Genomic DNA, 26451 nt, shown 5'->3' with positions numbered 1-26451 from the left:
TAATGCTTTTCTATGCTGAGACTAAAAGTGGCACCGACCTCAAGGCTAAAGTTTTGCCGCTAGACTCAGCATAGGGAGGGAAAAGCATTAGGATCCATCAGCGACTAAAATGTCATAGAGGTCTGTCAGAGCCAGAGACTAAAAGTGGTGCGGACCTCAGATTTTTAAGGATGTGCGGTTTTAGATCCGTTTTACCCCTTCCCTGGAAAACGGTATATCAAGATCTAATAACATTTTACTGCACATCACTGAAGTCTGATTCTAACTTCCAGACTACAGTGTGGCCATACTTATAAGCAAGAACTTAGACACAATGAAAAACACAGCATTCTGTAAAACCAGTTTATTAGCCTGTATTGTCACTATATGTATATTATACTTACAGAAACAAGCAAATAACCATACTGGAAAGAACAATATTAATATACTGCAAATTCAAGGTGGATGAGGAAGAGAGGGCCAAACCGCTCTTCTAACAGCTTCTGAACAACTTCTGGAGGAGTAGAGTACACAATGCTGCAGTGACAATCGGCAACTTTCAGCTCTAGAACCAAACTAATGTGGAATAATCTCTTCCAGGACTCCAGGGTCATCACCACTGTCCCAAAGCGGGATATAGCCAGCAGTGTTAAAGCCAGAGAGAGCACTTGTTCCAAAATGCATATTATCCTCACCCACTTATCAAATGCAGCAGATACAGCAGCTTGTACAGTGCCCCCAACTGCTTCAGGGACAATGCTGATCCAAGAACAGCAGTGCAAAGCGCTCTAGGTCAGGATGTCGTGAGCCTGGTGTTCCACTAGCATCTCCATGCTTTTCACATCTGTGCACCAGAACTCCAGCCGGTCCTTCATGCCTTTAATCTACAAAAGATAATGGGAGTTCTTAGTTACAGAGGAGTTTCTGATCTGAGAGCTGCAAATGCTCCCATGCTAACCATAATGCCAGTCTCCTGTCCTTACTTAAATTATTAACAGAAGTGACAGCACCTCTAGAATTTGGCCAGGAACAGGTCATTAAAGACTTTAGCAAGGGCAGTTTCCGTAGAATGGAGAAGGCAAAAGCCCAATTGAAGCGGGTCGAGAATATAATGAGAAGGAAGTCCAGGCAACAGCGATGAACAGCATGTTTGAGTAGTTTGGTTAGGAAGGGGAGGAGGGAGATGGGGCGATTAGTTGGAGGGAGATACGGGATCTAGTGAGGGTTTTTTGAGGAGATGTGTAACTATGGCATGCTTGAAGACATGTTGCATTGGAGAGTGAAAGGTTGAGGATGGGACAGATGGCTCCAAGAGTAGGCAAGTAGGAATCGGATCAGAGGAACAGGCAGTGGGTTTGGAGGAGGATAGAAGGTAATCAGTTGCCGCTTCCATGACTTCAGAAAAGGTGGTAAGGGTCATTGAAGGGAGGTTGGCAGAGTGGACAACTTGAAGGGGTGGAGGGGGAGGTGACTTGGTTGAGATTTCAAGGTGGATCTTGTGACTCTTGTTGTGGAAGAACTCTGCCATCATCTGGGGGGAGAGTGGAGGGAATAGGAGGTGGAGATTATTTGAGTAGAGAGCTAAGTGTGGCAAAGAGACAGTGAGGGTTGGCACTGAAGAATTAGTTAAATGCTGTAGTATTCTTGTTTGGCAAACGAGAGGGTAAATTGGAAGGATGTCAGCATGAATTTGAAATTTGTGAAGTCAGCATCTGTGCGGGATTTAAGCCAAGACGTTCAAGCAGCTTGGGCACAGGTAACGTATTTTGGGGATCAACCAGAGCTGGAATTTGGCATGTCTTAAAGGGTATGAAATGGAAATGGGAGGGGCAAGGGTATCACTTGAAGTAGAGAGAATGGAGTTATAAGAGAGGACAGCTTCATTGGCAGACTTGTGTGACATAGCAGAATGCAGTGCTTTATTACCTGCTGTAGATCCAAGACGCGTGGTTGAACCCATGTCATGTGCACTCTTTTATCCACTTCATCAATGCTGCCCTTCACCAGCCCCACTGAAAGAGCTTTCATCACCAAGAGCTCCACCTGAACCAGCAGGGAAGAGAGGACAAAATGCAGATTTATTAACATACCTTAAAGCTTGCATGTCATCTTATAGAAAGACAGATAAATCTGCTGGCTGGGTTGGAGGGCATTGTGGCAAGCCATTGTGACATCACTGAAGAGGTTGGCTTTTATTGGTGGAAAGAGGCATTATGACATCATAATCTCAGCTCTGTTTCCCAAAGACTGAAACTCTTCACACTACTACTATTAATTATTTCTATAGCGCTACCAGATGTATGCAGCGCTGTACAGAGTCACAAAGAAGAAGAGCTTCTCGAAAGAACTTATAATCTAAACAGCCATGACAAGGCAAACAGGATGTCATGGATATCGTTAAGAGGAACGGTTAATCAGCTGGCTGGGTTGGAGGGCAAATGAGTAGGGTTAAGGATTGAAAACTATATCAAAAAGATGGGGTTTTAGTCTGCTTTTAAACAAGGAAGGGGCTTGATGGACAAACTCGGATAATTTATTCCAGGCATAGGGGGCAGCTAGATGAAAGGAACAAAGTCTGGAATTGGCAGCGGAGGAGAAGGGTAACGCTAAGAGTGACTTATCTGAGGAGGTATATAAGGAGAGATATTGAGGGGCAGCAGAATGAACACACTTGTAGACAGGGAGCCAGTGAAGTGACTTAAGGAGAGGGTGACATGAGTGTAGTGAGGTTGATAGAAGATGCTAGTCCTATATCTTCAGCAGAAAATAGGTCCCCTGCTTGTGGAACGAGTGTGCGTCATTTCTCTCGCCTTCCCTTTCTCCTCTCAGTGCTGATGCTTGCTACGACTGGCACAAAAAACTCACATCATTAACGGTAACTTGGGCGCTCTTTGCAATCTCTTCAAAGGTCAGCTGCCTGTGGTTGGCTGGACGTGTGAAGGTCATCTGAATCAGAGAAGACAGAAGTCATGCACAACAAACCAGGAGTCATCAAAGCTAACAGGAAGAGGAGAAAGAAAAATACAGAGTCCTCAAATGTAATGCACATCTCTTAATCCTAACAAATACAGATATAGATAGAAGTGAGACTATATAAACCGTATATAGCTTTATCTTAAACTCTTTTAATAGGTCATTGGATGTGCTTTCCACATTTGATCACTTTTAATCAACGGAAATGTGTGCACAGCTTAGGCAACGATTTCATGAATTTTAGTCATTACCTCATTGACCCAATTTTCAGCACATTATTTATTTGATTCTTTTCTGCGTTTTATATACACGCTTTCATACTACATTTTATTATTAAATATCAAAAATTTTCATTTTCATAGATATACTAAAAAGCAATCTTGCGCACTATGTCAGCTGGGAACTGTTTCTCTCCGATATGTTTCACCCAGTGGCTTTATCAAGGTTGTCCCCTGCAAAGCATACAAAATATTATTTAAAACTTTCGTCACCCAACATGGCAGTTTTTAATAATATCTTATATGTATACATAAAGCGCTGCCTAAGCTGGCCACACATTTCCGTTGATTAAAAGTGATCAAATAAGGAAAGCACATCCAATGAGCTATTAAAAGAGTTTTAAAATAAAGCTATATATGGTTCATATTGTCTCACTTCTATCTATATCTGTATTTGTTGGCACTGAGAAGTGAGCGAGGTATTATTATTATAAGAGCTGAGTATTGAACATCTAAGCACATAAGGCTTTGGATTCAAATGGCATTCTTGCCATGTCACAGGAATAATTTCGGCTTGGGTCTGATGAGCCTATTCTTCACTGATGGGGAAGGGGTTTCCATAACCCACACTGTCATAACTGACAGTATTCTTACGAGCGTGAAGACAGATTGAGTATTTGTCCTACTTAGTTCTATAGTGCTACTAATCTAATCTAATCAACTAGAGAGAAGCAGCGCTGTTCACGTTATCAAAAGATAAATGGCAAAAGAGCCAGTTGTAAAAATAGTTTGTAACTGAGAACTACATTTACTAAAAGATGCTACTGTTTGAAGAGTGCGCTAACAAAAGTTACTTGCCATACATAAGGCATTAGTAAATCTAGACCTGATTTTGATCACAAAGGGGGTCATAATCAGCCTGCAGAAGTCAGCATAATATTCAATGCCAGGCTGAACTGGAATACCAGTGCTGAATATCTGGGCATTCGATAATGACTGGCACTTATCCAGATAGCAATGATATTCAGCCCGGTACTTTGTTAAGTCTTTTTGTTATCCAACTAGAAGACTTGAGTAACTGGATCAGTCTTGGCTCCACCCAGACTACCTTGGTATCGTATCAAAGGAGAGCTATTTGGTCTCTAATGTGCTCTTAACACTGATGGCACTCTGCATTCGTGAGATGCTAACATGGGTTTCAAGAGGAGGAGTATGACTGTCACACGGGAAGTTACCTCTGCAATTAGAAAGCCAATTCTAGTGTGCTTCAATTCCCCATTTTGCCGAGTCTAGCACTCACCTCCATGAGACACAGCAACTGGATCTTCTTCATGAGAAGAGACTCATTAGCTGCCAGGTCTGGCTGGAAAAAAAAAGTTAATTGTGCTTGAGAAGAAAATAAGACCAACAAGACCAGCCTGTGAGCACACAGCAGATGCTAGCTCTGCATTTCCTATCATAAGTGATCCTCTGATCAGCAAGGTGAAATTTTGCTTTGGTAAGTGACTTTTCTCTTTGATCCTTAAGCTTTCTTGAGGTTCAAACTGAAAACTTTTGAACTCAGGCATAACTACCATTGATGTAGGCCCACTTCATACCCGGGGAGATTTCTTAGTTCTTGTGACATGAAGGTTCTCTGTTAATAATGCCCCTGAACAATTATTTATTTTTAAAAAAAATTATATTCCGCTTACACCTAAGTGGGTTACAGCTTAAAAACAAACCATTTTACAAAATTAATGATTTAAGTCATGCTGAGACAGAGACACCTGGAAGCCATACAGTTCTCTCTCTCATTGTGTCTGGATTAAAAAAATTATTAGATAAAAATGTAATACTGAACAGATCAGTCAATAACAAACTGACACATTTTAATAAGCTCAAGAATGGAGCTACAGAGCTTATGGTATTATTACCTACTTTATGCCACTCAGGGTTACATAATCATTACGATAATGTATCACACCCACTCTTTGCCCAAGTCCACCAGAAAATGACCCTAGCCTGCTGTGCTCTCTCCCATAGTAAATTATTTAGTATCATGCTCTGAGCTCGTGTGCACTCCCCCTCTCTCTCCTACTCTTACTCACTTGTTGGCCCCAGGCCGTCTTCAGTGCCTGGAACTTTTCCACATTGCCACTGTTAAAGGCATAAAGAGTATCGATCAGCCACTGTCGGTCTGTGTTTCTGAGGGACTCTAGAACAGGGTGCATGAGCTGAGGGAAAAGCAGACACAAGGTCAAAGGAGAGGCATGGTGATAAGGGATAATCCTGTTATTACTCCTACCATCTCATTACTTTTTTAAAAACTGTATTTGAATTTTCAGCAAATATAGTAGATATATCAAAGAGACACAGTAAGAATGAATCTAAAATTTTTACCCCCAAAAGGTATAAATCACAAGCCTAGATACCCATTTCAGAAGAAAAATAAAGACAGATTTTTAACATCTAGCCAAAATCATAAAATGAGTCATACCATATAGTCAATTCTGTAGTTGCAGAACCTTCGGATTTTGATGTTACTATAGAGCTCTTATACTAAACTGCAGTAAGCACTACCATGCGCCAACCCCAGCTTAAAATGGTGTACTGTGGAATACGCTCAGGCATCCAGTGGTAACTGCCAAATTGGCACATGCTAAAAAGTGGGGGGGGGGTTTCATGGAGGGGGTGGAGAGTGGGGGTTCCTGTGCTAATCAATTAATATGGCTACATTACTACGTACTAATTGGTTAACGCAGGATTACTGCATGAGCCCTTACCTGTAAAATAGGTGCTGGTAAGTGCTCACCTAATAATTTTTTTTTAATAGCTGTGCAGTGGCATAATAAGGGGGGTGCGGACTGTCCTGGGCGCCAGGTCGCTGGGGGTGGCAACACCTCTCTGCCCTGCCCGCCCACACCATCCCTCCCCTTCCCCCCACCTCTGTATTATCTTCAGTGGTGCAACTTCTGCCTGTTGCACGTGCCAGCCTGGTTCCCCTCTGAATCACTTCTGGGTTACAGGGCCAGAAGTGACATCAGATGTAAATCCAATGCTGGCATGAGGAGCATGCTGCAGAAACCACTCACAGTGGCGAAGATTAAGAGGTACCAGGGGAGAGTGCAAGTATGGAATGGGGGTGTGTGCAGAAGGAGTGGGGGCGTGGAGAGGAGGACACAGGGGGTACAGGTGCCACCGCCCCGGGCGCATGGGAAAAATTTGTGCAAGGGCCTTCTAAGGCCAATTTTTGCTGCAGCTTAGTAAAAGGATTCTTATGTTACCTAAGTGAATTTGATTATATGGTCGTTCCTGAATTTTGGGCAGCTGATCCCTAGATGGCAAAGGCATGCAGGAAGCAGTGCGGGGCTGGGCTAGAGATCGAAAAGATCTCTCCTGCCTTGCACCGCTGGCCACGATTTCAGGAACAGCGATTCCAGTTCATCCGGCGAGGGAGGAAAGGGTGGGGGGATGATTTTTTAAAACTGTTTAGGCCACCCCAGTTACTGGTAGATAAGCCAAGGCTAAAACAATGGGGCGGCTTATCTAGAAACATAGAAAAATGACGGCAGAAAAGGGCCAAAGCCCATCAAGTCTGCCCACTCCAGTGACCCTTCCCCCATGAGTTTGCTCACCAACCTCCTGCCCTTACCTCATTAGAGATCCCACATGAATATCCCATTTATTTTTGAAATCTGCCACGCTGTTGGCCTCAATCACCTGCCGTGGGAGTTCATTCCAATGATCGACCACCCTCTCAGTGAAGAAATACTTTCTGGAGTCCCCATGAAATTTCCCTCCCCTGATTTTCAGCGGATGCCCTCTGGTGGACGAAGGTCCCATAAGACGAAAGATATCCTCTTCCACCTCGATACGACCCGTGATATATTTAAATGTCTCAATCATGTTTCCTCTCTCTCTTCCTTCTTCAAGTGAGTACAGCTGCAATTTATTCAGCCTTACTTCATACGGAAGATTCTTGAGCCCCGAGACCATCCTGGTCCATCTACTAGTTTTAAAACTTGCATAGGCATTTTTTGCGGCCTATATGCGGGGAAATACAGTACTACTCCAACTGTTGCTTATCCTCTTCCCTCCCAATAACCAGTGATCTCCATTTCATTATCACATTACATTACATTCTGACTTATAATCCAGCAAAGTCCTTATGAGTTCATGGCGGATAACAATATATTTCAGTTACTGGAAACAAACCCAGTTAAACATAAACTAATGACAAATAATTAGTATAACATATTAATAGAGGACAATACATTTCAGAATTAGTATTTTTTGAACAGAAATGTCTTTAAAAGTTTTCTAAAAACAGTACATTGACGTACAGATCTAATTAAAATAGGAAGATCATTCCAAATTAAAGGAGCCTGATAAAAATAGAAAGCCTTCCATTGAACGAATAATCCAATTGTTTTTAGTGAGGGAAATTGAAAAATAAAATTTTCCATGCAGTATGATCTGGTCTTCCTGCTTATAATGAAATCAATTCCACTAAAGTAATGTGGTATCTGGCTATATAGAATATTAAAAATCGTAATGCAAAGCTTTAAATGAATCCGTGCAATTAGTGGTAACCAGTGTAACTTAATAAAATATGGTTTAATTCTATCAAATTTTAACTTCTCCACACTCTAGCAGCAAACTCACCAATTCACCAAAGTTATACACTCCTTCTCCAAGAAGTCCAGCGAGGCCCAAGGTGAAAGCTCTTTCCTGCTGTTCAGTCACTGGAGAAAAAAAAAGAATCACGTGTTCAACTCTAGACAATACACCAGCTTTGCAGTTCTGTAGCTTGCACCACTGAACTTGATTTGGGTTAATCTGCATTGCAGAACCACAAGATCAGAAACTCTAGTATTCAGGCAAAAGTCAGCACTTCTGAGACATGCACACTCTTCAGATACAGTACAATAGACAGGCAAGGGAGGCGTCCTTTCAGCCAATTAAACAATCTTTATTCAAAGGTATAGTCTAGAGAATGACACGGTGGTTTTTACCTGCAGCTAGCCACGGGTAACCCGCCAAAACGGGGAGAGAAAAATTAGTGGTCGCTGCGGGGATGGGGACAAGGCCATTCACCACCCCGTGGAGCGGTGAATGGTCTTGTCTCCGCAGTGAAGCCAGCACAGATCGCGCGGTCCAGCAACCCCACCCGATCGCCGCATCCCACGTCCTGCCATCTCCCTCCCTCCACCTCACCTTAGGTGCCTGCCGAGTCCGACTTTAATTCTTCTCCCAGCCACACGCTTTCAATAAGCCGCGCGTGCACGGCTGTTTGAATTGTTGCATCTCCTCCTCTGACGCAACTGGAAACAGGAAGTTGGATCAGAGAAGATTCAACAGCTCAAGCAGCCGTGTGCGTGGTTAGTTCACAGAAAAGCAGCAGAACAGGATAAGCTTTCTCTGCTCAAGTGCTGCAGGTGGCCTGAGATCTGCATTAGAGAATGACATGGGGACAAATTTGTCTCCATCCCCCCAGGAACTCAATTTCCCCGTCCTGCACATTTTGTCGCTGTCCCTGTCCCATTCTTGTAAGCTCTGTCTTAAAGTGTTTGAGACTTGTGCAGATGAGGATAGAGCTTGCAAGAATGGGGCAGGGACAGGAAAAGAACTTGCTGGGACAGGAAAATGAGTTCCTGCGGGGACAGGGAAAAATTTGTCTCCGTGTCATTCTCTACTCTGCATCTTCCCACGTGCCCCTCACTAGGAAAGACACATCTGGGACAGGCTACAGCAGGGGTTCCAGAGGTGAAGAGCCAAACTGGACAGCGGGGAAAGCAAATGGTTTCTTGCATTTCGATAATGAAGCTGAGCGTGCACTAAGATGGACCGTTGCACATTTTCAATACTAACAGAACATAGGGGGCAATTCTACAAGTGGGTGCCCCCTTTTCAGGCATCTGTTCTATAATGGCAACTGAGCACCTGGCTTCCATTACAGAATACTTATGTAACCGGCTGTCAGCACACCTATTAATGAAGTTACAGGGAAACACTCTTAAAACCAACAGGAGGAAATTTTTTTTCACTCAGAGAATAGGTAAACTCTGGATGTGGTAAGAGCAGATAGCGTAGCTGGTTTTAAGAAAGGTTTGGACAAGTTAGTGGAGGAAAAGTCCATAGTCTGTTATTGAGAAAGACATGGGGGAAGCCACTGCTTGCCCTGAAATATTGCTACTCCTTGGGTTTTGGCCAGGTACTAGTGACCTGGATTGGCCACCGTGAGAACGGGCTACTGGGCTTGATGGACCTTTGGTCTGACCCAGTAAGGCTATTCTTATGTTATGTTCTTATTTACACACCTGCTATAGATCTGGTGTAATACAGAGTCTAAATGTAGCAATGCAGCACATATAACTTACTATATAATGTAAGCTGCACATGTAATTGCTAGCCCCACCCATAGGAACATTCCTTCTTGAATTAACACATTATGTCACTGACACACCCCCTTACTGAATAGCATTCGGTCAGTGTCCTGCCACTTACGCAAGTGCTGGGTTTTCTATACGTTAAAGCGAGTAAGTGCAAGCACCTTGTAACAGAATTGCCCTTAATAAAATCTAAATACAAGGGTTCATCTTCTCTTCCTTTCCATTGTGGAGACAACTGGGGCAACCTAAGTCCTGTAATAATATAATTTTCAGTTCAAAGACGACATGGATAAAGGAGAGTTCCCACATCTAAGCAGGTAAATTTCTAGGCCATATGAAGAACAGCGGCAGGCGATAGGGAACAAATGCCTTTTCTCCTCAGGAAAGGAAGATCAGTCTGGATCCAAGCTGAGGTTTGCGGGGACATAGAAACAGAGAAAAATGAAAGCCGATAAAGACTATATGGTCTGCCCATCCATGTCAACTATCATCCCTTCTTTTCCCCTAGAGATCCTTTGTGCTTGTCTCAAGCTTTCTTGAATTCAGATGCAATTTTTGTCCATTACCTCTTCCTCCACTTGGGGTGGGGGGTCGTTCCACGAGTCATTGATTATGGCAAGGGAAAAGAGATCATTGCTAGGGCTACCCCTTGCTATTAGCAAATCCTTGGTTACCTGGCAAGTCCTTGACATCAATGCAGCCTAGGAAACGCAGCGCATCTTTGTAGTAGGAGGCATGGTTGCCAATGGTCTGGTAATATTGCTGGAAAGATCATAGAAACGGCTGTGAACAGAAGTCACGCCAGGTAGATTATTCAGCATCTCTTCCACACTCTCTATCGTCTCCTGTGAGAGGCAGAAGAAAAACTTGGAACCAACATCGAACAGGATTTTGTTAGCTAATCTCATCCTGCCCCTCAAAGATTCTACCTTTGTCTTCTTGGGATTCTCAAATGAAAAATCCCTGTCAGACTATATTCCAAGCCTTCTTTGTGGCTGTCTCTCCATCTCCTTTGATCACAAATTAGTTGACATTTTTTCATCATCCTACAAATCTGTCAGTAGGACTGACAGAACTGGTGTGGGAAGAGGTTCAAGAGAAATCTGGCCTACAATTATGTGTGCGGTTATATACTGAACCTCATGACCCTTACTTGATAATAAGCTGCCATGCCAATATAAGGGTTTATGAACAACTTGAAAAATTGAAAGTGGACAAAGCAATGGGACCAGACGGGATCCTTCCCAGGATACTGAAGGAGCTCAGAGAGGTTCTGGCGAGTCTTATTAAAGATTTGTTCAACAAATGTTTTGGAGACAGGAGTGGTTCCTGAGGATTGGAGAAGAGCGGATGTGTAGTGAATTCACAAAAGTGGTCGCAGAGATGAAGCAGGAAACTCCAGATTGGAATTTCAGTTATTGGAAAAAAATGGAAGCATTAGCGAAAGAAAGGATAGTGAAATTCCTAGAATCAAATGGGTTACAAGATCTCAGGCAACATAGTTCTACTAAAGGTAAATCATGCCAAACAAATAGGATTGAATTTTTTGATTGGGTGACCAGAGAATTGGACCAAGATGTAATTTACTTAGATTTCAGCAAAGCCTTGACATGGTTCCTCACAGGAGGTTCTTGAACAAACTTGATAGGCTGAAGTTAGGACCCAGAATGGTGAACTGGATTAGAAATTGATTGACAGACAGATGCCAGAGGGTGGCAGTTAATGGAATTCATTCGTAGGAAGGAAAAGTGAGTAGTGGAGTTCCTCAAGGATTGGTGCCGGGGCCAATCCTGTTCAATATGTTTGCGAGCGACATTGCTGAAGGTTTGCCTCTTTGCGGATGATACCAAGATTTGTAACAGAGTAGACACTAAGGAGGGAGTGGAAGACATGAAAAAGGATCTGCAAAAGTTAGAGAAATGGTCTAATATCTAGCAACTAAAACTCGATGCAAAGAAGTGCAGAGATGCATTTGGGGATTAGAAATCAGAAGGAGCCGTATGTGCTAGGAGGTGAGAGGCTGATATGCACGGATGGGGAGAGGGACCTGGGAGTGATAGTGTCTGAAGATCTAAAGGCAAAGAAACAGTGACAAGGCGGTGGCTGTTGCCAGAAGGATGCTGGGCTGTACAGAGAGAGACGTGACCAGTAGAAGAAAGAAGGTGTTGATGACCCTTTACAGGTCGATGGTAAGGTCCCACTTGGAATATTGTGTTCAATTTTGGAGACCGTATCTGGTGAAGGACATAAAAAGACTTGAAGCGGTCCAGAGGAAGGCGACGAAAATGGTAGGAGGTTTGAACCAAAAGATGAATGAGGAGAGACTGGAAGCCCTGAATATGTGTACCTTAGAGGAAAGGAAGGACAGGGGAGATGTAATTCAAATGTCCAAATACTTGAAAGGTATTAACATAGAACAAAATCTTTTCCAGAGAAAGAAAAATGGTAAAACCAGAGGACATAATTTGAGAGTAATGTTAGGAAATTCTTCTTTATGGAGAGGGTGGTGGATGCCTGGAATGCGCTCCCAAAGGAGGTGGTGGAGAGAAAAATAGTGACAGTTCAAAAAAGCATGGGATGAACACAGAGGATGTCTAATCAGAAAATAATGGTATATATTGAAGAACTAAGGCCAGTATTGGGCAGACTTGTACGGTCTGTGTCCCATATAGGGCCATTCAGTTGATGGGCTGGGTGGTTTAGATGGGCTGGAGTGAGCTGTGACAGAGACTCCAGTAGATGGAACCTATGCACTGTACCGGGCAGAGATCTGGGTTTCTGGCCCAAAAATATTTAAGAAAAAGAACAATTGAAATTGAAATAGATCATTAAATTATAGAGTGTGTATGTTTGGGCAGACTGGACAGGTCTTTATCTGCTGTCATTTACTATGTTACTTCTAAAGGTTATGGGTAGGATCAGAGATTAAAGAGAGTACTTGTGGGGTCAGAATGGAACTTAGCAAGGATGGGTTTGATTTCTGTCCCCAGGTAACTATCTAGTCTTTGGTCAGAGATCAGAAATCAGCTGTAAATTAACAGCACCCAAAAGGAGCAACCCCAGACTGCAATACCGAAGAGAGAAGGTTGTGCTAGGTTAAAACAGGACATCAAACACCCATGCCCTCCATTTAAAACAAATACCACTATAAATCCTACAGAAAGCAAATAAGAATGATGACTTGTCTGTAGCTGAACTAGTTCAAGGAGTGTAGTTTTTAATATTGTAAACCGTCCAGATACATGTGATGGTCGGTATATCAAGCCATAAATAAACTTGAAACTTGTTCCTCCCCCCCATAGATACCAGGCAAGCAAGGCTAGCACCCTGCTTCATGCAAAAGCAATCTATCCAATGTCACACTCCCATCTGGCTGAGTTCTGATGGGCATTTCTCTCTTTCCCTAGAAAGATATAGAAGATGAAGAAGTGAGGCCAAATGGAAAAAAACCCGCAACAACTGAAATCCTCACTATTCGGAATCAACACCAGGATGGCAATAGGGCTTTCAAAGTCATCAATAACAATGATTCCAACAACTGTATATGTGGCTTCAGCTCATCTCATTGCCTCCTTATGTGGTGTAGTTTATCTATTTACTTCTGTATCACTTGTCCAGAAATAAAAACTAGAGACAGCTTAAAAATTCTTTTTACTTATCTTTTTAATGCAGTATCTTCAGCATGCCCCGACGGGACCCGTTTTGCCCAAAAGGCTATCTCAGGGGTTCATGGAGGAGCTCTATATAATACAAAAATGTTGTTTATACAGCTAATTAAAACATACATCACAAACATCCGGCAGACTGTGTTAAAAACTTCTACTATTATAATGTGTATACTATTCAATTTGAATACTGTAAATTTACTTCATATAAAGCATAAAAAATTAATGTATGATGTCAATCGATTAGAAATTTACATTAAATATCCTTCACTAAATTAAAATATTAAATATATGATCATCATTAATTCAATAATTACATGAATCATTGAATGTCTTTATGCTAATAAATTCATTAATTAATTAAATATTGTTTATTCTCAATTGTAAATTCAATTAGGTAAACTTTAATGTATTACTCAAATCTTTTAATATAAGAATTAAATCTTAATTATCAATGTATTAATTTATTAAAACTTATAATGTGTTCATTGAATTAATATACATGAGTGTAAACTCTTTTTAACATGAACTCATCATTGGTGATATTTGATATCTAAATTCATAAACTCCTAAAGATAGACAACTTATAAAAAACTTAAAAAATGATGGGACTCATAGTGATATACTTAATTTGATGCACTATTCACATATAACATACAGAAACTAATATAACTTCCATTCAACTATTCCAATTCATTGGTTAATTAATTAAGTCTTCATACATCTTAATTAAAATCATCCACCTTACATAAACTATAAATTATATAAATTAACTTATTATCAAACTAAAGCATTATAATATAAATCACATCAATTCACAGTTATCAAATCTTAATTCTTATAAATATCATTGATTTTCACTGGCTTAAAATTTCTAAGCTTATCACTGACTTTTAGGCCCTGATTCTATATAGGACACCCGGGAGGGGCATCCTATACAGAATCGGGTCTACACTAACACCGATTCTGTAACCGGCGTCCATGTTACAGACGCCGGTTAGAGTAGATGCGAAGGATGCTAAAAAAGCTAATTTATTCACCAGTAAGTTGGAAACATAAAGTAAGTTACTTATTTCCAACTTAGAAATTGGTTACTTATTGCTGAAATTTGAAAGTAAACAATACAGCATTTCTAAAAGTCAGTGATAAGCTTAGAAATTTTAAGCCAGTGAAAATCAATGCTATTTATAAGAATTAAGATTTGATAACTATGAATTGATATGATTTATATTGTAATGCTTTAGTTTGATAATAAGTTAATTTATATAATTTATAGTTTATGTAAGGTGGATGATTTTAATTGTTAAGATGTATGAAGGTTTAATTAATTAACCAATGAATTGGAATAGTTGAATGGAAGTTATATTAGTTTTTGTATGTTATATGTGAATAGTGCATCAAATTAAGTATATCACTATGAGTCCCATCATTTTTTAAGTTTTTTATAAGAGTTGTCTATCTTTAGAAGTTTATGAATTTAAATATCAAGTATCACCAATGATGAGTTCATGTTAAAAAGAGTTTACACTCATGTATATTAATTCAATGAACACATTAGTATAAGTTTTAATAAATTAATACATTGATAATTAAGGTTTAATTCTTATATTAAAAGATTTGAGTAATACATTAAAGTTTACCTAATTGAATTTACAATTGAGAATAAACAATATTTTAATTAATGAATTTATTAGTATAAAGACATTCAATGATTCATGTAATTATTGAATTAATGAGGATCATATATTTAATATTTTAATTTAGTGAAGGATATTTAATGTAAATTTCTAATCGATTGACATCATACATTAATTTTTTATGCTTTATATGAAGTAAATTTACAGTATTCAAATTGAATAGTATACACATTATAATAGTAGAAGTTTTTAACACAGTCTGCCGGATGTTTGTGGTGTATGTTTTAATTAGCTGTATAAACAACATTTTTGTATTATTTAGAGCTCCTCCATGAACCCCTGAGATAGCCTTTTGGGCAAAACGGGTTCCGTCGGGGCATGCTAGAGATACTGCATTAAAAAGATAAGTAAAAAGAATTTTTAAGCTGTCTCTAGTTTTTATTTCTGGACAAGTGATACAGAAGTAAATAGATAAACTACACCACATAAGGAGGCAATGAGATGAGCTGAAGCCACATATACAGTTATTGGAATCATTGTTATTGATGACTTTGAAAGCCCTATTGCCATCCTGGTGTTGATTCCGAATAGTGAGGATTTCAGTTGTTGCGGTCATTTCTCTCTTTCCCCCCACTTCAATTCCATTTCAGTTGGTTTAGGAAAACCCTTATTTAGCTTGTGTAATATGCATATCTCTGCTAATATCTACAATATAAGAACCAAGGATGAGCAGACTCAGGGCATATATAGCTTCTCCAGGACAGGACAACATGCATTGTCCAGGTCAAAAGCCCCCCAACTATGCAAGCTTCAGTAGTCCTCACCTTTGTGGCCTGCAAGTCTCCAATATTTAATTTCAGGGCCCCAATAGCTGTTTTGCACAGAATCATTGCCTCATCACTGCTTTTCACCTACAATCGAACCAAAACATGAAAGTTACAAAATCATCAACACTCATGCCCTCCCAACTATGTGTCTGACTAGTGCACCTAAAAGTATGACAAAAAGAACTTACACAATTGGTTTGAACTTTCACCCGCTTGGATTACAATCATCGTTTGATGAAAAGTAGGAGTGCCACGAAGAAACAGCACGATTCGGCTAAGTGGTGTTTGGATTTAACTCTCTTCAGTGTTTGTTAGGTCTTGAACTTTTCATTTTTTTAAAATTTTGAGTCAAGTGGACTGTATGCTACTTGATAGCGTCTGTTTTATGTGGTGGTGGGGGGGGGGGGTTTACCAGAGGGTTTTCTCCGTAATAGGAGTTTTTTTTCACCACAGTGGGGTCGATGAGAATAATATGAACTCATGAAAAGAGACTATAGTCTCATTGGTGGAGTTTAAGTCCCTTGTGGATTTGAGGCCCAATTCTTTAAGATTAATTATTGTGAGTGCAAGCTTACAACCACTGTTCACAAAATTAGTTGGACCCAGATTTTCAATTTAGATGTATGCTTACAGAAATGGGCCATGAATCAGGAAAGTCAGAGTTTAAATCCTATTTCTCTCACCCTTTGTGACCTTGTTGGACATATTACTTCACCTTCAGCTCAGATTTGGGAAAGGTGAGTAAACACATCAGAATTCAAATCCACTTATAAAATAAGATGACAAATCAATAATTATTTGTTTTACTGTAGGTCCTTGCCTTGACTCAACTATAAAGTCCAAGGAATAGGGACTGCCCATCATGTTTTTCTGTATGTCAGCATGTGCTATACCAGAGGTCCCCTAATCTTTCAAGAGAAAGCTCGTGTAGGACATGTCAAATAACTGAGTGGGATGGTGAGGAGTTATTGCTATGCTTACAATGTAAAATTCCTTATATTTACTTTATAAATCTAGCAACAAGCCAGTATAAAGCCTTGCACATATATGCCCAGACATATAAAATATCCACAGCTCCGCGGGCATGTGTTGTCATAAAGAAGTAAGTGCATCAGGCAGAGCTATAACAAAACATAAATGTTTATTTATATACTTCATTAGCCTTTCGGTTTAAGGCTGTGTATAGGGTAGTAAAAATATCAGGATTTTTAACAAATTAGAATAATACAGTTTTACAAACGCATAAAAAACAATAAATGAAAATTGAGGTTTGTGATGGGGTACGATGATGAGCGGAAGTTGTCTAGTCTTGGGTCAACAAGGGTTAATTTAAAACTGGGATGTCAGGTTTGGGGGAAGAGGTGTGATTTCAGAAGCTTTCTAAAATGCATGTATGATGTAGAAAGCCTATATGCAAGCATATCTAAGAAACAGAAACACATAGACAAGGCATGAGTAAATTCAAATTAATCTACCTTTTCTCGAGTCTTTTCCAGAAAGGTGAGAGCCACTGTAGGATCTGGAGAGAAATTGTGCACACTTTAGTGTTACTAAATAGAGAAACATTTTAAAAACTGCCTAGGAAATGCTAACAAAATCAAAACACGCCTTAAGGCCGAGTCACAAGTTGGCACAAATAAGTGTCTAACAAAGAGTTTCTTTATTATATATTTCAAACCACTATAATGTAATCCCAACATCTAACGTAAGACTCTTCAAATACAAGTCATCAGCTTAGCAAAATTATAACAACCAAGAGGGTTCTCAACCAATCATAATGCTTGCTCAGCCAATCTTCCTTCTTTTTATAGCCCCAGTCAACCTATAATTCTGACAAAATTGGTAAGTGCAACTGAAAATGTGTATAAGTTAAAAAAAAACCCTATAAAAAACATAAAATATGTGCTGTTGCATGATCACAGAATTCTATTTAAAAAACCCAGTAACTCATGAGAATCTAGGCTCCAGAATCGATCAGTATATTCTTCCAAACCCCAAATTAAAGATACACCCTGGAACACAAGAGGGATCCATTCTTCTAGAAAAATCCTACTTCCCTCAATGGAGACCGAAGCTCAACAGCAACACAGCCACATTGATCTGTTGTAAATTGCGGGATACCAAATTTGAATCAACATTAAAAAACAAACACAGAAAGACAGCTAATACTCAATGCAAATGACACTCATATTTTATGCAAGGATAATGTGCGTTGTTAAACTGGAAGCAAGAAGAGGAATGTCTCTGGCACATGTACACAAAAGTTTTGCAGTAATTGTGGCTCGTGTGCACATATCCAACAAAATCAGAAGTGTAAGCACACATCAGGACTGCTCTTCGGAGCCTTTAAATTGTTAGCAAATTTCATGTTGCTTACCTGTCATCTGCCTCACTACATGGAGAATAATTTCGACAAGGGATAGAGGATTGACTCTGAAACAAAACAAGGTGTAATCAGCACAAAAGTGAAATTCACACTCTTGGGTCCATTAATGACAAAGTCTCTCACCTATGTTCGAACTCGTTGATAAAGTTCTCATAAAGCTGTGAATAAAGAGAATAAAGCAATCAGCCAGTATTCATGCCTTCCTCCAAACTGTCCAAATTTCTGAAATACCCAGTGTCTCTCACCAAATGCAATCAGTTGAGATTCTTAGTAGGAATGTATGTATTACTCTGAAGTGAGGTAATTTGTATCTACACAACAAAAGAAATGCTCTTGTGAAATCCCTCAGTATTGGTGGATAATAAACATTCACCTTAATAAGTCCATCTCCTTTGGCAAAATAAGGATCCTGTACAAACTCAAGAACTTGCAGTGTCAGTTGATGCCACAGCCTGAAATTACAAAAAAAAAAAAAAAAATTGCACAGCTAGAAGTATAAATCCAGTACCTAGAAGACACAATATATAAAGAGAACAAAAATCAAATATCAACAAATGCCTAGACCAAGACAACAAGAACATAAGTCTTACTTGGTCAGACCAATGGTCCTTCTAGCCCAGTGGTCTCAGACTCAAACCCTTTGTAGGGCCACATTTTAGATTTGTAGGTACTCGGAGGGCCTCAGAAAAAAATAGTTAATGTCTTATTAAAGAAATGACAATTTTGCATGAGGTAAAACTCTTTATAGTTTATAAATCTTTTCTTTTGGCTAAGTCTTAATAATAATATTGTCATTTATAGCTAAAGAGACATATGATCAAGAAACTGTTTTATTTTACTTTTGTGATTATGATAAACATACCGAGGGCCTCAAAATAGTACCTGGCAGGCCGCAAGTTTGAGACCACTGGTCTAGCCCAATAGCTCATCCTCATTGTGGCCAATCCAAGTCACTAGTACATAGTAGAAAGATATAGAAATTCTCCCTCAAATGTATTTGGGCGGGCCAGCAGCTTCATAAGAAAAAAGACTATTTAGTAGATATGTTGTTTGTTTTATACCCCATAAATTTTAAGAAACAGTTTTCTTTGGCACAATGAAAGATCACTTTGAGAAGAGAAAGTGGAAGAATAGCATAAGAAACGTTAAAATAATCAAGCTTCGAAATCACCAGCCCATGAAGAAGTGTTGCGTCAAGCATCGGTATGCTGCGCATAGATAGAAAACAAGAACAAGCAACCACTACGGAGTACCCTACAGTTATTTTATTTGCTATACTTCAATTTTAAAAAAACAAAACAAAAAAAAAAAAGTTAAACCAAGGCAGTTTACAGGAATAAAAATCAAGGGCAAAAGTTAAAATTTAATAAAAATAGACAGGGTAAAGACAAGGGAACGAACTGAACACGAGTAGGCTGACAGGGGAAGGAAAGGTTTACAATGCTTTAGGAAAGACCATAAAGGAAAACAACAAATGGTAAAGGAGTAACATAGTAAATGACGACAGATAAAGTGCAGTGGACTATGATCCTGGGGAACTGGGTTCAATTCCTCATTTGAAAAAAAAGCCCAAAGACTGCGAGCCCACTAGGGACAGAGAAAGTACCTGCATATAATGTGTGTACAGCGCTGAGTACATCTACGTCTAGTAGAGCTAGATAAATTATTAATAAAGTAGTAGTATTTATTTATCTATTTAAAAACTTAATATACCGCCTGAAGTCACAGCAGTTTCTAAATAAACATACATAAATCAAAAACAAAAAAAAAAATTGTTCTTCAAAATAATATCAACACAAGACCTGACATGTTCTTCAACAACGTATTTAACAAAATGTTACAAAAATGCTCAAACGAAGAACAAAGGAAAAACTACAGAAGTGGTGTTCAAGACGCCAAGGGAAAGATTCACTAAGCCTACCGATCAAGTTCCGACCACTTAGCGACCCGATTTCCCTCCGACCTGATTCACTAACCTCTGTCCCGATCATCTTCTGATCCACGCATGCAAATGAGGGGGAATTGCATTCAAATGTAGACAAGCAGCGATTCACTAAAAAAAAAACCCTGCAACACCGACTGGGCTGGCCGATACAAACAAGTGACTGCTGGGGACCAGTCGTTCACTGCTTTCCGATTGCATCTCCTAATCTCTACCCTGACTTTCTAGCTCTCTGCACTCCCCCCCCCCCCCGACTCTCTACCGCAATTTTGTCCTGCTCCCTGCCCCGACTTTCTCCTGCCACCCTGCTCTGCCCCAACTTTCTGCCGCAATTTTCCCCTGCCGCCCTGCTCTGCCCCGAATCTCCTGCCTCTCTGCCTTTTGCCAAACTTAAAAGTGATGTAGACTGTGGTAAGAATGTGATGTGTTGATCCAGATCCAATTGCTCAGAGAGCCCCGGCTGTCCTGCTCCATGCGCTGCCCTGGCCTTCCCCTGCAGTGCGAGCTCGTGGTTTTAACCATGGGTTTAAAGCGGGTTAAAACCACCAGCTCGCTAAAAGTAAATTAAAAAAAAAAAAGTTACTGCTCTTCGACGCATGCGCTGACCAGCTACAGATGGTCTGTGCATGCGTCGGGATCAGCAGTCGGTTGGGGGCTTGATTCCCCTGGCCCTCATTTACATGAGGGCGATTCGTGAATCAGCCCCCCGGACATGGATCCGATCCATGCTCTTAGTGAATCTAGCCCCAAATCTTTAAGAAATGAACATAAGCATAAAACAGTTTGCATTCAAAAGTGATGCAGACTGTGGTAAGACTGTGATGTGTTGATCCAGATCCAATTGCTCAGAGAGCCCCAGCTCTCCTGCTCCATGCGTTGCCCTGGCCTTCCCCTGCAGTGCGAGCCCGTGGTTTTAACCCACGGGTTTAAAACCACGAGCTCGCTAAAAGTAAATTTTTTTTAAAAAATTACTGCTCTTCGACGCATGCTCAGACCAGCTACAGATGGTCTGCGCATACGTCGGGATCGGCGGTCGGTTGGGGGCTTGATTCCGCTGGCCCTTATTTGCATGAGGGCGATTCGTGAATCAGCCCCCCAGACATGGATCCGATCCGTGCCCTTAGTGAATCTAGCTCCAAGTCTTTAAGAAATGAACATTGCCTTAAAATTTTATCTCATCGCTTAGTCTATTCCTTCAAATTTTGAATGTAATTCTTGTTTTAGTTTGGATGTAATCCGCCTTGAACCGCAAGGTAATGGCGGAATAGAAATCACTAATGTAATAAGCATAAAACAGTTTGCATCCAAAAGGGTTGGTGAACATAGTAACATAGTAGATGACGGCAGATAAAGACCCGAATGGTCCATCCAGTCTGCCCAACCTGATTCAATTTAAATTTTTTCTTCTTAGCTATTTCTGGGCAAGAATCCAAAGCTCTACCCGGTGCTGTGCTTGGGTTCCAGCCCATCCTCCACCAACCCGGACCTCCATCCTCAGGGGCCCAAAAGTTGTAGCAATTACTAGGGAGGCTGTTGGATAACAGCTGGAGCTCCCCATTTGCTCCCGAAGCCCCACTCACTTCTTGTTGTACAGCTCCTCCAGCCGGTGCCAGACCGCAGCCAGCTCGGGGCCGGCGCTCTGGCTCTGCTGCTGCTGCAGATAGCCCTGCACGTCCTTCATGGCGAGGCGAAAGACCGTCCAGCAGGCTACAAGCACCGGCGGCTCTGGCCGGAAACGTCCGCGGCAGGGTGCAGACTCACTTCCGGTGACGTCAACCCCCCCGAGGCATGCCGGGAGGACCGCGGCTGCGCTGTGACGTCAGCGGCTCTTCTGCTTCAGGAGCTGCACATTGGAAGTTAGGGTTTCGAGGTGATCTTGGGTTCATTGCATTTTAGTTTAGATTGTCATTTTTTTTTTTATTCATTAGTTTTAATGCTTGCATTAGCTAGTTAGAATTTTATTATGCATGATGAACTGCTGGTTAGGCTGTATATAAAAATAAATTATTATTATTATTTCCCAGGATAGGAGTCAACTTTTCAAAATGAATGGGGTGCTAAACTGTGATCATAGTTAAGGAGTTTGCTCGAGCACCCACAGCTCCTATCTCTATTGTAAATTATGATATGAAATTACATATGTATATTCATTATTTATTTGCTCTGCACTGCATATTTAAGGTGTATGCCATGCAAAGTGATCAGCAATAATAACTACAGCAGTTCATGGAGGTGGGTTGATCTTTGGAAGTAGTAAGCCAAACCAGATGGCCATACGTTCAGCAAATTGTAGCGTTGGAAAGGATAGGGATGCTCTTTAGCACTTTTCAAGCAGAAGGGACAGAGGTGCAATCATCTAGGAGTTCACAAACTCAAGCATTCCTGCGGCGTGTGACCTCATATGATGAGAACGCTTGAGGAAGCTGGAAATTAAGATCCTGGGTCATGAAATGCCAGTGAATGTTGGAGATTGTGGACTATTGGAAAATTAATGAATATGATGTTTGTTTCTTCCAGAGATGATTGCATCCCTGACGCAGCTGAAGAAACGTAGTTCTGTGTCAGGTGCGTGTCTGTGTCTGGACTCAGAAGGAACTAAAAAGTTAAGTGCTTGAATATCTATGTATGAAAAAAAAGTCTTGAAAGATTTATGAGTAGATGTAATTAAATAATTGAAAAAATGGGAATGATGAAGAATTGAGTGCTGGAATGTAGCACACTTAGATGGAACTTTGGTCTTCTAAGTACAGTGCGTTCTCATTATTTGTGCATTTCAGATTAACAATTTTGTTTATCCGTGGTTGCATGCATTGTGACCACTATTTGCACCATGTGTTCGCATATTCGTGGTCCTCCAACCTTAGAAAAAAAGCTTTGTTTCCTTTCTTTTTTACTTCTGGCTTTGACTTTGCCTCCAGAAACGGCCACCAAGCATCAAGGGAGTGAATTAGAAACATAAGAGAGCACGTGACAAGCCTAACAGAATGAGTTACAAGCATCTGTAAGTATAGCTTCAAAGAGAATGGCCACCCAGCATCAAGAGAATGATTTACAAGCATCTGCATGTACATCTCCAAAGAAACTTGTCATGTGTCTGAGTTATAAAATATATGTTTTAGACATGCTTCATTCTAGCAAATCTGTTTCTGCTGTTGGCTGTGATTCAGTGTGAATGAATCTACAATCCAATCCATCTGGCAAAAAGAGGAAGATATTTGTTGGTCTATTTGTGAAGCTGCGCCGGAAAGTTCCAAAATAATATCTGTAGTTCAGAATCAGTCAGTGGAAAACATACAGCAGTAGCTAAATTTGTGGATAGTAGAAATGGTGAATGAAAAAGAAAGCACAGTGGACAGCATTGTTGTCAGGATGAAAGCCAGAGAGATTTACAAATGTCACCCAGGTGCAGGAAAATGTGAAACCCTTTTCTGTGAATTCAGGTTGGCTAGTGCATTTTAAAAAAACGATATGCACTAAAAAAATGTAAGCCTTTCTGGGAAGGCAGGTTCAGCTGACAACGAAGCTGCTGAGGAATTTAAAACATACCTGGTACGTGCCAGAGGAGTTATTCAATGTGGATGATACAGGCATGTTTTACAAGCAGAATGGCAGCAAAAGCCCCAGGCTTCAAGGCATCTAAAGATTGTACTACCTTGCTACTGTGTGCCAATGCCAAGGGTGAATTCAAATGCAAGCCTCTACAGAGCCCGAAATTCTTGCACACTTAAAGGAAAGAACCTGAACTACATGCCAGGGCGGGCATCAACGTGGGAAAAAACTGTTCAATGACATGAAGGAATGTGATCCCATGCCGGAGTTCAATTCAAGCGTCTGACAAGCTCTGCGTTTGCCCCTTACACTGAGACACTTAAGGATTTGAGAAGAAAAGGCAAGCAGACAAGGCTGGCACAGCTTTTTCAGTCAATAGGTTGCGAGACTCATGTACTATGGAGCTGCATGCCTATACCTCTCCAGAGGTTGATGTATCAGAAGTTGAACTAAGAGAAGCAAAAGAGGCGACCTTGGTCCTCAGTCTTTTTATTCATTCAAGACCCGACACATACGTGTTTCAGCCATATGGCCTGGTTCAGGGGTCTTATCCTCAATGAGATGCACTTTGTTTTCAAATCTCCTGTTACAGTGAAACAATCTAAATGTAAATAAACGAATGGTGGTTTGAAAGGATGACCTTTAAAAGCTAATCAGCTGTGCATGAGAGCAATGCTGTATCTCCACTAACCCCTTCTTCCTTATGCTTTTCCTGTAAATGTACCCATTTTAAAATTAAGTGTTCTACTTGTGTATTTATTAACAAATAAATCAAAATTTGTCTATCTCTTCTTTAAATTTGAATTTTAAAATCCAAACTGACCCAGTCCCTGACCAGTCCATATTTTGGGGCTTGAATTGTATGGTGCATCAGGGTGGTGTTGACTAAAATCCAGGACTGGTCCTAAATCTCCCTCTTGGAGCTGATGATTTGGCAGCTTTTCAATCTCCCTCTTGGAAATGGAACAGCCTCACATGATGCAGCAAGCTTCATACTTTTAACAGTGATCTCGAACATGGAAGTTTTAAAAATAGAGGATCGCTCCCAGTCTTGGAAGATGATGCATGAGGATATGTATTTATTTTTTAAACATTTAAACAACTCTAGCTCCATCAGTAGTGGCTTTGTAAAGAGACAGAACCTTTAAACGGTCATTTTGGTTTTCAAGTTCTTTTTTTGGTTTGCTTCAGTGTCAAGAAATGGACAAGTGCTCAGTTCACACCACTGCTGGGTAACTTGGCAGCTCTGTAATTAGAATATTTAACATTTGATGGCTCTGAATAGCTATGGAGGATGTAGGCCAGGAGTGTCAAAGTCCCTCCTTGAGGGCCACAATCCGGTCGGGTTTTCAGGATTTTCCCAATGAATATGCATGAGATTTATTTGATTGCACTGCTTTCATTGTATGCTAATAGATCTCATGCATATTTATTGAGGAAATCCTGAAAACCCGACTGGATTGCAGCCCTCGAGGAGGGACTTTGACACCCCTGATGTAGGCGCTTGTATTAGAGACAAGCCGGTAATAAATTTCCAATTTGCTCTTGAGTTTTAGTTCACTTGTCTTAGACAATTGTCTGCGCTCATACCAGGCTCTGTGGAAGTCCCTATCAGTATCCTGTAGCCACAGCCAAGGTTGGCAGTGTTGTCTTATAATATGGAACAAATTTGCTCTTTTTTGTATCATAATTAGACATAGGTTTATACTTAATTATACCCTTTATTTCTCACCAGCTACAAGAAAAATATCTCCAGGTGAACCAACACTAACTCCCCCTCCTTCCAACATCTGCAAAGGACTTTGTCCTCAGGTGCAAGGAGAAACATGGTTCTGCTGCTGTTCAAACTGAACTCCCCAGGGCTTCTCAGGTACTTTATCTCTGTTCTGAACATTTGTGTGTTGAGCAGAAACATCTTCTTTTTTTAAATCACCAGTCTGCATTTTAAAACTTTTACTCAGATGATTTCTTGAAAGTAGTTCTTGAATCAATTTGTTATGCTGATTCTAAAAATGACTTCCATTTTGGCCTATCACGTCAGTTTTTACATATAATAAGAAGTCACGTTTTCACGATTTTAACTATTGGAAACACCGAGGTCAATTTTTATTACAAACACGTTAAAAAAATACTGTAAAGAACTGCACAATATAGAAATATCACAATCACAATATAGAAATGAAAAGAACAGCACTGGTAATGCAAGCGTCTGAGATAAACAACACTTCCAAGGTCACACAATAACTAGCAGCAACAGTTGTGCCAGCCTAAAGGCTTACAGGTCTGTATTGAGAAATTTCCCTCCAACAATACTCATTACCTTCTGGCATGGCAGTAAATCTTTGAAGTAAAATTGTGAAAAAAAAACTGTACGTGATAGAAAAAAACTAAGAATAGTTCTGAAATCAGCATAAAAACGTGAGGTAATATCACATATTAGTTTTCAGTCATCTGAAATCATGCAGACTAGTGTAATGGATGAAAGTATAGCAGAAAGAACATAAGGGTTACCTGGGACTTGGAGGACGGGAAGTGGCAGGCTCTACATTCATGTTGCCTGTTTGTGAATCAGTTAAAAAAAGTGACAACTCTCAGCCATTTGAAAGCAGGTGATAAAAGTGAAATGAGGTATACAGTGTTCCCCCGCGAATCGTGGACTCGCTGATCCGCGGTCTGCTTCGACTGCCTCTTCCTGTAGTAAAGTCGGGCTACACCAATCAGGAGATGCTTTGACACGCAGCTCCTGATTGGTGTAGCCTGACTTTACTACAAGAAGAGGCGTTCAGAGCAGACCGCAAGTGATTTTCTTCACCCGCCGGCGCTCCAGTTGCCCTCTCCTGCCTCTTGACAGGCGAAAAACCGCATTTGCGGTTTTTTGAAATTCATGGGGGTTCCTGGAAT

General features: G+C 40.5%; 1 protein-coding gene and 1 pseudogene across 7 annotated transcripts in view; one reads left to right on the top strand and one right to left on the bottom strand.

Moving 5' to 3' along the window:
• Nucleotides 1-331: 331 nt before the first annotated feature.
• LOC117352038 lies at nucleotides 332-21753 on the bottom strand (annotated as a pseudogene).
• A 29-nt stretch (nucleotides 21754-21782) lies between these two features.
• LOC117352039 (anoctamin-3-like) overlaps nucleotides 21783-26451 on the top strand; it is a 115557-nt gene continuing 110888 nt past the window's right edge. Inside the window, exons 1-4 of one of the 7 annotated variants that reach the window (XR_004537562.1) lie at nucleotides 21795-21871; nucleotides 22519-22603; nucleotides 22920-23002; nucleotides 25286-25420. The gene's annotated coding sequence lies outside the window, so the exon portion shown is untranslated. The other 6 variants (XR_004537561.1, XR_004537560.1, XR_004537564.1 and 3 more) reach the window with 6 other exon arrangements.

This window comes from Geotrypetes seraphini, chromosome 19 (assembly GCF_902459505.1).
Source record: "Geotrypetes seraphini chromosome 19, aGeoSer1.1, whole genome shotgun sequence".
In the NCBI taxonomy this organism is placed as follows: Eukaryota; Metazoa; Chordata; class Amphibia; order Gymnophiona; family Dermophiidae; genus Geotrypetes; species Geotrypetes seraphini.
The sequence above is the reverse complement of the archived record's forward strand: the minus strand, read 5'-3'. Positions and strand labels throughout refer to the sequence as shown.